We start from the raw sequence: 11152 nt of genomic DNA on the forward strand, positions 1-11152 counted from the left end.
CTAATTTTTGTATTTTTAGTAGAGGCGGGGTTTCACCATGTTGGCCAGGCTGGTCTTTAACGCCTGACCTCATGATCTCCCCACCTTGGCCTCCCAAAGTGCTGGGATTATAGTCATAAGCCCCTTCAAAAATCGGATTCAATTTTTTAAATGTTTTGCTGGAAAAAAGATTGCTTTTAGAATTAGGCCTCTGGGTTGCCAGTGTTCTGTTACATCATGATTGTACTCATGGTGAGGGGAGTGTCTCCATTGGCAGCTCTTATAAATGCCCGGAGCATTTGGAATTTAATGAATACTTCTTGAGTTAATGGATTGTGGTTATAGACTGGGGTTTTATTTGGAATGAAAAGTCTAAAGAAGTGATTTCCTTTTATCATCCCTTCTCTCCACCTTGCTTCCCAGTAAAGTGCCTGCTCTAATTTCTGGTTGCTCCACACTTTCAGCTTGACCACCTTGAAGCAAATTTGACACTCCAATTCTCATTTGTCAAGTCAAGCCTACTTTTATGTCTCTCTCTCTCTCTCTCTCTCTCTCTCTCTCCCTCTCTCTCTCCTCTCACCATGTCCTCTTCCTCCCAGGACAGAAGTTGGTTTACTTTGTTCTACAAACTTCCACCCACTTTTTGACCCTGGCATGCCACATACCAGCTTTCTCTTTCTTAACTCTCCAAGTTCGTGCTTCTCTTTCTACTACAAAAACTTCTCAGGGGCAGACATGGTTGCTCACATCTGTAATCATGCCAGTTTTGGAGGCCAAGGTGGGAGGATCGCTTGAGCCCAGGAGTTCAAAACCAGCCTGGGCCACATAGTGAGATCCCCGTCTTTACACAAAAACAAAACCATTAGCCGGTTGTGATGACAGGTGCCCATAGTCCCAGCTACATCCAGGCTGAGGTACATGGATCACTTGAGCTCAGGAGGTTAAAGCTGCAGAGAGCTGTGATTGCACCACTGCACTCGAGCCTGGATGACAGAACAAGACCCTATCTCAAAAAAAATTATCAGTAAACCTATTCACACAACGGTATTAATAACAATATGTTACTCCTCCAAGAATGCTTAGTTTCAAAGGGGATATAAAGGCAATACTGAATACAATGGAACATATCCAGGCAGTGAAAAAAAACCCTAATATTTGGCCCACTGACCTCCCAGGTGACCCTCACATCACAGTACCACTTTCATTGTGTCAATGGAGTAAGGAGCCAGGTACATTTTTTTCTGCCACAAAGTAAGAAGAACAAAGTTGGACTGGCAGAAAGTTTAGTAATTATGTGCTTTGGTTTACATTCCAATTTTGCTTCTTACTAGAAGATCTTGGGCAGGTTACTTAACTTGTCTATGCCTTAGTTTCCCTACCTCTAAGATGGAGATTATAATACATACCTTATGGTTGCTGTGAGGGTTAGGAGAGTTAATACATCTAAAGCCCAAGAAGAGAGGTTGGCACATAAGAATCAAACGAGTGTGAGCTGTTACTGCCTGCAGATTAGGGGCAGTGGCTATTCATAGGTTGGAGAATTAAGGGTACCTGCATTAAGGCACTTAGCATGGTACTTAGTGTGGGCGGGAGAACCCCGCAAGTGCCGTGGCAAGGGTCTGAAGCCTCAGCCTGTTCCCATATAAATATTGATTTAGAAAAGAATTAGAAATATAGACACATAGTTATTCCTTTATATAATCAAATATAATCTTATAGTTACTCACTTATCATCATAAAGATATATACTCAATATAACCTTTAATTCTACTAATGACTATTGGGTTATGAAGCATGGAATTGAGGTGACATTGTGAACAAAGTGATCCTAAGGCAAGATGCTCTAAGCCCTCTGTCACGCCCACATAAGGGCTGCTGGAGGGCACCTCAGCTGTGCGGCAGTGCCAGTGCTGTGAAAGCACCCGCTGTTTAGCCAGCTAGGGAAGGAGATGTCCAAAATGACCAAGACATCTCCTTCCTGGGGAAGTTAGGAGAAAACTCCGCTTCTCCAAGCTCTTGTGGCAAGGCCTGATGGCTGTCAGGGAAGCCCGCAGACATCCGGGGGTTTAACTGTCTCTGTGTGATGCTGTGCTTCACTGGTCACGTTCCATGTCCACTCTCACGCCCTGCTTCTGCACCTGGTTTCTCTTTTCCGTAAAAGATAAGAATTAATAATAGTAACATAATCTTAGTGTCCTTGATATTCCTGACAAATATGTGAGGAGCGCTGACGCATTAGGTTTTCAGCAACTTGAAAGTCTTGGGCCCCCTATCTTCAAGATTTACCTGACCCTATCACTGACCACCATTACCTCACCCTACCTTCCCTGTACACTGCTTTGTACTCAATAAAAGTCAGAGTGTCCAGGCACTCGGTGCTACTGCAGGTCTCCGAGCTTTGTTTGGCAGTGGATCCCGGAGCCCAAACTCTCTTTTCTCTATCTCTGTGTCTTCTATTTCTACAGTTTCTTGTCTCCACACCAGCAGGGAGGGGCTCACAGAACCCTATAGGGCTGGATCCTATAACTTATCACACAGTAAATGTTTAATAAATTTCGATAGTTACTTGAGGGCCTGGTAGGCTAATTAAAGGGCCCTGTATTAGTCAAGCTTATCCAGGGAAACAAAACCAATAGATGAGATAGATATAGATAGATATAGATATAGATATAGATGATATAGATATAGATATAGATATAGATAGCTATCCTATATAATAGGATACGGCTGTAAGCATAGTTGTCCTTATCTTAACAGCTTTCATTCTGAAAATGTGGCAGCCTCTATCACATGCCAAAAGCCCTTACCCCAGACATTGCAAACTCAAATGCCTTCAGGGGCTGGATAAGTAGTGAATACATTGGAAATATGCCAATATAGAGTGTGAGAAGTGTGAGCTTGAAAGTCCATGCTTAAACTTAAAAAAAAAATCTGATTCAATTTTTAAAATGCTTTGTTGGCAAAGCTATATATATATACATGAGGATAGCGAGTGAGAGATTTATTGCAGGAATTGGCTCATGCAGCTATGGAGGCTAAGTCCCATAATCTGCCATCTGGCCTGAGAATTGAGTGGCTCATGGTGTAGGTGCTGGTCTGAGCCCTAAAGCCTAAGAACCAAGAGTGTTGTTATTTGGTTTCTGAGAGCAGGAGAAGATGGATGTTTCAGTTTAAGCAGAAAGAGAGCAAATTTGCCCTTTCCTCCACATTTTTGTTCTACTCAGGTGCTCAACAGTTTGGAGATGCACACCTACATGGGTGAGGGTGGGTCTTCCTTCCTAAGTCTACCAATTCCAGAAACACCCTCACAGACACATCCAAAAGAATGTTTTCCCAGCTATCTGGGCATCCCTTAGCCCAATCAAGTCAACACATAACATTAAACATCATAGCCCTCAGCTGGGCACGATGGCTCATGCCTGTAATCCCAACACTTTGGGAGGCCGAGGCAGGCAGATCATGAGGTCAGGAGATCAAGACTATCCTGGCCAATATGGTGAAACTCCATCTCTACTAAAAATACAAAAAAATTAGCTGGGCATGGTGGCGCATGCCTGTAGTTCCAGCTACTCAGGAGGCTGAGGCAGAAGAATTGCTCGAACCCAGGAGGCAGAGATTGCAGTGAGCCAAGATCGTGCCACTGCACTACAGCCTGGGCGACAGTGTGGGACTCCATCTCTAAAAAATCAAACAAACAAAAAAAATCATAGCCCTCAAAGATATCTAGTTTCTCACCCTATGCAACCTGTGAATATTTCCTTGTATGGGCAAAGGGGTCTTCGCAGGATCTTGAAATGAGGAAATTATTATGGGTCATCCAGGTGGGCCCTAAATTAATCCCAAATGTTCTATAAGAGGGAGGCAGAGGATGATTAGACTACAAAAGAGACACATGACAGAAGCTGACAGAGGCAGGCTCAGAGACAGAAGATGCTATGCCACTGGCTTTGAAGATGGAGGAAGGGGCTGCAAGCCAAGAAATAACAGCAGCCACCAGAGGCTGAAAGAGGGAAGAAACAGATTCTCCCCTGAAGCCTCCAGAGGGAACCAGCCCTACTGGCACCTGGATTTTAACCTCATAACACTCAATTTGGACTTTGCATTTCCAGAACTGTAAGAGGATGAATTTCTGTTGTATAAAGCTACTAAGTTTGTGGCTGTTTGTTACAGCAGCCACAGGAAACTAACACAGAGTGCTCATTTTATCCAGAGTCTCCTTTATAGCACAACAAGATCTTAAAGGAAATCAGGGGAGCGAGAATGCTTTAGGGATAAACAGAGCTGTTAAGACTCTTTGGAGAAAACACATTTTGATACCTCTCTTAACCATTGGGAAAATCCAGTTACACTTTCTTTTGCCCTGGGTTTGGAGGGAAAGGAAGTAGCTGATGATCCCAATCTATTTGCAGCAATGCAAGAGTCAACAGCCAAAATGGTCATTTTTGCAGTTTTTTAAAACAATAGAGTTTGTTATTTCTTTTCCAAATGCATCAGCAGGACCAGTGGAGAAGGTCTGGAAAGCAACAGCTAAGATTAGCTTCCAAGCTCCCACTGAGACCTTGAGTGGCTGTCAGCTCTGCAGGGAACAGCAGCAAACCCTCACGCAAATGGCCTATAAAAAAGGCCTTGTCAAAGGCACCTTGACCTGCCAGGGCTTCTCTGGTACTCTGATTCCCAGCGGCCCTCCCAGGGTTATGCTCCCTTGCATGATGTATTTCCCCTGCCTTTTTTAGAGCTGCATTATGCTTGCTCCAGGAAACAGCCTCTTCCTTCTCATAAACACAGCCTTGAGTTTCTGACCAAGCACACTGCCACTCTGTGGCTCCTCGTCCATCCATCACACCTGGCTGTCACCCTCGCCGTGATTGTGAAGAACTGGTCCAACTCCAGAAGTGAAGTCAGGATGGGGAGAAGGAAGGGGCAAGCCCTGGGAGCAGCCAAGGTCACACACACCCCAATTCCAGCCCAGTGATGAATTCCTTAGAAGCTGGCTGGACTGCACAGTGAGCAAGTCTTTCCGATGATCCAGCAAGTATGTTGGAAAGGTCCTGATAAGGTCACCACCAGAGCTAGGCTTGGCATTTCCACTCCCTCAGCTGCATGTGCAGAGCTCAGGGATAGGCTAGATCAGAGATGTGAGGGAGAGACTGAATCCTGAAAAGAGTGTGTACCCATGTAAGAGAAGGGAGATGTAGTGAAAAACCCTGGCTTCTTATAAGCAGTATTATAGATACAGCTGAGGATGAGATTTGAAGGGTCAACATGACCCACCACAACATATATGCCCCATTGGCTCTGGTAGTGCACCTGGAATTCCCATCAATGGTTTAAAAAGAGCTAACATTTACTGAGTGCTGACCGTGTGCCAGGCACTTTTCTTGGTGTCTTATTCAGTTTTCTCCCTCATCCTATCAAGTAGGTATCATTACTGTCCCCATTTTACGGATGAGAAAATTGAGGTATGTTATTTATATAAGTTATGAATGGTCACAAAGCCAGTAAGTGGTAAAACTGAGATTCAAACCCATATAGCAGCCCAGTGTCCACCATCATGCTATAGTGCTTCTCAGGTGCAGCCAAAACATTAAAGTCAGGACAATTGATGCAGATATTATCTAGGAGTATGAATATCAAAAAATTATTTCCTCTGCTGCTCCCAACACTTGCACCTTCTTTCTCTCCCCCATGGGGAGAGAACTATCCAGGAGTTGGATAAGTTATCCATAATCACAGCTAGGAGCATGGAGAGAAACTTCTAGAATGCTAGAAATGTTCTATATCAGGGTCTGGATATTGGTTATACAGTATATATTATGCAAGAAATTCATCAAGCTGTGCACTTAAGATTTATGTACTTTCCTGTATGTGCACAGCATATCTTAATTAAACATACAAACACACAATCTCCCTCATTCTCCCTTCTCCTCTCCATTCCCTTTTCATTATTGCCAGGGCCTTCCTTATGAAATTTTGAATCATGCAGCCATTTAGGTAATTGAGTGGTAGAGGGCAAAAAGTATTGTTTTATAGCCTTTTTCAATGTTTTTATTTAGGAAGAACATAGTTTAAAGGAACAACAACAGATTTGATGCAATATGTACTTGCAAGAGAATGGAAGCTGGGGCTTGGAGCAGCAGAGAGAAGTGTATGTCCCACTGCTTTGCCATGGTCAGGAGCTGATAAAATATCTGCTGAGGCAAGTAAGGTGATGGAGTGATATATTATTTCATCCATACTTCACCCCTTTCATAATCCTTCAACCTCATTTTCTCCAAAACCACTCAGTGTAAAACATGCTCTCAGCTCTCATCACATCTAATGGCCTTTTCTCAGTTGTCATCCAGATGTTCTACTGTAACCTTTGGTATTTTGACCAAGCCCTGCCTTCTTTGGTGGGGCTCTTCATCTGACTTGGTGGTACTACACTATCCTCTCATTCTCTCTCCAGTGCTTCGTCTCTGTCTCCTTCATTTGTCACTTCCTTCTCCTGATGACCCTGAACATGACTCTACTTTAAGACTTCATCCTTGGTCTCTCCACACCTCACTCTCAATTCTGTCTCTATTCATCTCCTGCCATGGCTTCTACCTACCATCACCTCTAACTCTAGTCCTAACTGTAGCGTTATAGATAAAATATTATGTTATCTATTATCCTATTATAATAGATATTTTTTTCTGAACTGTAATCCTGCATCTCCAAATGACTAATCACCACCTCTATCTAGAGGTTTTTCCAACAGCAGCATGTGAAAATGGATGGGTACTATCCTTTCCCCACAATCAGCTCCAAGTCTGAATTCTTCCTTTCAACCAAGCTCAAACCTTGGCATCTTCCCCAATGCTTCTTCCCCTTTTCCAATGTCCAGTAAAATCTCTTCATCCCATAGCTCTTTCTTTGCAAAATCTCCCCAACCAGTTTTTCTCCAAGGCAGTTCCTCATCAGCTCACCTCAAAATCCTGGTAGGGTAGGCAGGGAGATTGGAGTCTTTGAAAAGGTAGTTCCTTACCCAAATATCTTCCTCCAAAGCTTTCCACATCACCAAATCGTCATATTGTGTAAAGTACCACCATCTCCTGCAGTCTTCTTTTAAGATGCAAAACTCTTAGGAGGAAGGACATGGTTTTAAAGTAAGAAGTGTTTGAATCCCAGCTCTGTTCTTTAGTGTGTGGCCTTTTGGCAAGTCCTGAACTTCATGGAACTTTTGTTTTCTCATCTTTAAAATAAGGATATTCATTCTTCCCTAGCTACCTCACAGCTAATGCTGCTTTGAAGAGAAGTTTTAAAGGACATAGGTGTTCTTCAATATGTATTATTTGGTTATGCCCCCAGCGACTTTGTTTAAATGGTTCTGCTGGTTCTCTAAGAGAAAGGGCAAGGGTGCTGGGTATTGAAGGATAAGGAGCCTGCATGATTCCACCATTTTGCCTCAGAACAGCCCTGTAACTCTATTACATAATTATGTGTATATATAATATATATCTATAATTATATGTATATGTACATATAAAATACATATCTCATATAACATATATTACATATGTAATGTCATCTTAGCATGACATCTAAGATTATCTTTAAAAATAACACCTATTAGATGTATGCATAATTATATATTATATAACATAATCACATATATATGTATATAATCACTTGTAATAGTACCAGATTATGAAGAGAACTGAGGAGTAGTGGTTTACTAAAATCTAGAAATATACATAAATATATTTAGGACAAAATGTCATAGTAGCTGGAAAATATGTTAAAATACTCAGCAAAGAAAAAGAAATAGATGAAATGAAATGAAAACTGTTAGTAATTTTTAAATCTAGGTAGTGGATATGTAGATGTTCATTATGATGTTCTAATCTACTTTTACATGTTTCAAAATTTTTATAATAAAAATTTGAATATATTAAAGACAGATGTAATTAATATAAAATATTCATCATATGCTATTAACTTTTAAAATAAGCTATGAAACAATAAATAGAGTATGTTATTGTACTTGTACCAAAAAAAGAAAAAAAGGGAAGAAAAGGAATATAAATTTTAGCACTGGCAGTACATATTCACCAAATTATAACTTTGTTATTGCTGGGTGGGATTGTGATTTTAAAAATCACTTTATTTTGCTTTTCCTATTTTGTAATTTTTATCTGATAATTATTTGCCTTTTGTGGAAAATGCTATCCAAAATCAACAAATAACACCTATTAGAAAGATGAACATTTCAGAGACTGAGGATAACCTATCTTGGTGAAGTTATGAAAAAAACAGGCACTTCCACACCTATTTGATGAGAATGTAAACTGTTATAATCTTTTTAGTGAGTAAATTGGCAATACCTATTAAAATTCTAAATGTTTATGTCTTATGTTTCAGAAATAAATAAAAGATGAAAGAAAGAAAATAAAGCCCCAAAAAGAAAAAGTGGAGATGAAGTCACCCAGGGGGTCATCAATAATGGACTGGCTAAATCCACCATGGTTCATCCACACAATGGAATACTATGCAGAAGTATGTTAGGCAACAGTAAGTACTTTTCGCTGGGGAGGTAGGTGTAGAAACCTTGGGTAAAATGCTAACATCTGTGCAAAAAGTGAAAGGGAAGAAAAAAGGAATATGTGCTTATTGTATGCACATAAAATGTTTCTGAAAGATACATTTTAAAAGCTGATAACATTGGTTGGCTCTAGAGAGCGAAACTAGGGTCTGGGTACCTGGGAAAATAGGATACCTACACATTTTTGAAGTTTGAAAAACATGAATTTAATGCTCATTCATATAAATAAACATAACTACAATTAAATACAAAATATGAAAATGGGTTACAGCTCTTTCAGAATTTGTTTAGCAGATTTTCCAGTAAAAAAAAAAAAATAGAAAATATGGCAAAACAAAAAAGGGAGGATGTGGCATCAAGTCAGTATGTTTCCAAATGGGAGTGATTCCAAGAGAAAGAACCACCAGAATGACATCTAAGATCATCTTGAAAGCCTCTGGTTCCTTCTTTTTTTTTTTTTTTTTTTTTAACTGTGATTCCACCAACTGATGCTACTAGAAGTATTATAACAATAGTTTTTATTACTTGCCCCATGGCACAGGTTTTAATGATGGGTTTGAAAATCAGGGTTCATAGCCTTGCATTACCATGGTAGGGCAATGGGAGACGAAGGGTTTCTCCATCATTCTTTCTTATAATCACACTTTGACCCTCCCCTTTAGGACCAAGCCTTTTCTAAATATTCAAAACTTTTTTGAAAGGGGCAACACCAAGGCCAGGCGCAGTGCTCATGCCTATAATCCCAGAACTTGGGGAAGCAAAGGAGGGTGGATCACAAGGTCAGGAGTTCGAGACCGGTCTGGCCAATATAGCGAAACCCTGTCTCTACTAAAAATACAAAAAAATAACCAGGTGTGGTGGTGTGTCCCCGTAATCCCAGCTACTCCGGAGGCTGAGGTAGGAAAATCATGTGAACCCAGGAGGCGGAGGCTGCAGTGAGCTGAGATCATGCCATTGCACCCCAGCCTGGGCAACAAGAGTGAAACGCCATCTCAAAAAGTAATAAGAAGAAGAGAAAAAAGAAAGGGCAAAATCTGATGAGGGCAACTTGTATACAGTTTGTTTTGGTGCCTCTGCGAGTACATAATCCATTGAGCAGATCATCTGTTAATGTTTCCTTTCCTTCTAGATCCTAGACTTCTGGGCTCTCCCTCTTCTCTTGGGAGATGTGTACTTAAGACTCTGGGGCTAGCCGTGCATTAGGCCAGGCAAACGCAACGCTCAGAGAATGCCATTTGGAGCAAATATAGGCTGATTGGCTTGGGGGTTTTTCTGCACATGTGTCAGGCTTGATTAGCCCCAAGGTGCCTCCAATTCTGACATTCTGCTGTTCTAGAAATCCAGGATTTCCTCTATTACCCCAAGGACTGAAAAGTTAGCTGAACAACTAGACATACATAATGTCCTTGATTTTTGGATCTTCTTACACAGGTCTGGCTCTTTCCTGAAATAAAATTTGTATGTTAGGATCCAGAATTTAACTTCACACCATACCTTTGTTTGTTCTTTATTTTTTTTCACCTCCCAATTATAAGAAAAGAGAGAAGTAATAGAATTAAGAAGCTGAATTCCAAACTAGTAACAGGGAAAACTGAAAGCCAATCCAATGTGTATCATAGAATCCTCAAAGTCTCAGAACAAGCAGCATCAGGCAGGAGACTGGAAGATTCCTCCCTGAGAATTTGACCAGACAAAGAAGAAATACCTACAGATTCTGACATTGAGGGTTATGCAACAAACAGCTCACCCAAATCACAAACAGTGAAGCTCAGAGTAAAAAGTCCCACTCTTCTTCAAGGTTCCGGTCAGATCTTAATCAGGAGTCTACATACACATTTAATTATCACTAGACATTCAAGGAAAGCCATTATCATGAAATACAAAGTTGTTTGTTGTTTTGTTTTGTTTTGTTTTTTTAATTCAAATGTAACTTGAAAGATACAGCAATTATGCAGAGAGAAGTAAACAAAAGTATCAATATTACCTTCGGGGAAAGAAGATATTACAACCAGGAAACACAAACAGAATGTTGTGTTTCAACAAAGTAGCATTCAGAGGACAAAATAAAAAGGAACTCATAAAATTAAAAACATGAAAGCAACAATGAAAAACTCAGCTATTGAACAGGACACTACATAGGAAGCCTTCTAGAAAGTTCAGCAAAAAGTCAAAGAGGTGAAAAAGAATGGCAAGATAAGAAAAACAAAGGGCCAGTCCAAAAGACCCAATATCCAAATAATTGAAGAGGAAAAGAAAAAAATAGAGGGAACAAAAATCAATAAAATAACCCAAAAACATTTCTCGATCTGAGGGACATGAATTGATAGGCAGAAAGGATCCACCAAGTACTTAACACAACAGATGAAAAATAGACCCACAGGATGGCACATTATTGTGGAATTTCACAATATTGAGGGGAAAGAAAGCTTCTACAAGAGTCCAGAGAAAGCAAAGGCGATTTAGGGAGCATGAAGACTTCCCAACACTCAACATGGGAAGCTAGAAGACCATGGAACAATGTTTTCAGCCTGTAATCCCAGTACTTTGGGAGGCTGAGGCAGGAGAACCTCTTGAGGCCAGAAGTTTGAGACCAGCCTGGTCCACATA

General features: G+C 40.6%; 1 long non-coding RNA gene across 1 annotated transcript in view; it reads right to left on the reverse strand.

The window, feature by feature from the left end:
• LOC116553772 overlaps nucleotides 1-7471 on the reverse strand; it is a 35239-nt gene extending 27768 nt beyond the window's left edge. The window contains exon 1 of the long non-coding RNA XR_004269905.1: nucleotides 6989-7471. This is a non-coding gene — a long non-coding RNA (uncharacterized LOC116553772). The remainder of the gene's footprint in view (nucleotides 1-6988) is intronic.
• Nucleotides 7472-11152: the final 3681 nt, after the last annotated feature.

Source organism: Sapajus apella, unplaced genomic scaffold, assembly GCF_009761245.1.
Source record: "Sapajus apella isolate SASKATOON/1434 unplaced genomic scaffold, GSC_monkey_1.0 scaffold13, whole genome shotgun sequence".
NCBI lineage: Eukaryota > Metazoa > Chordata > Mammalia > Primates > Cebidae > Sapajus > Sapajus apella.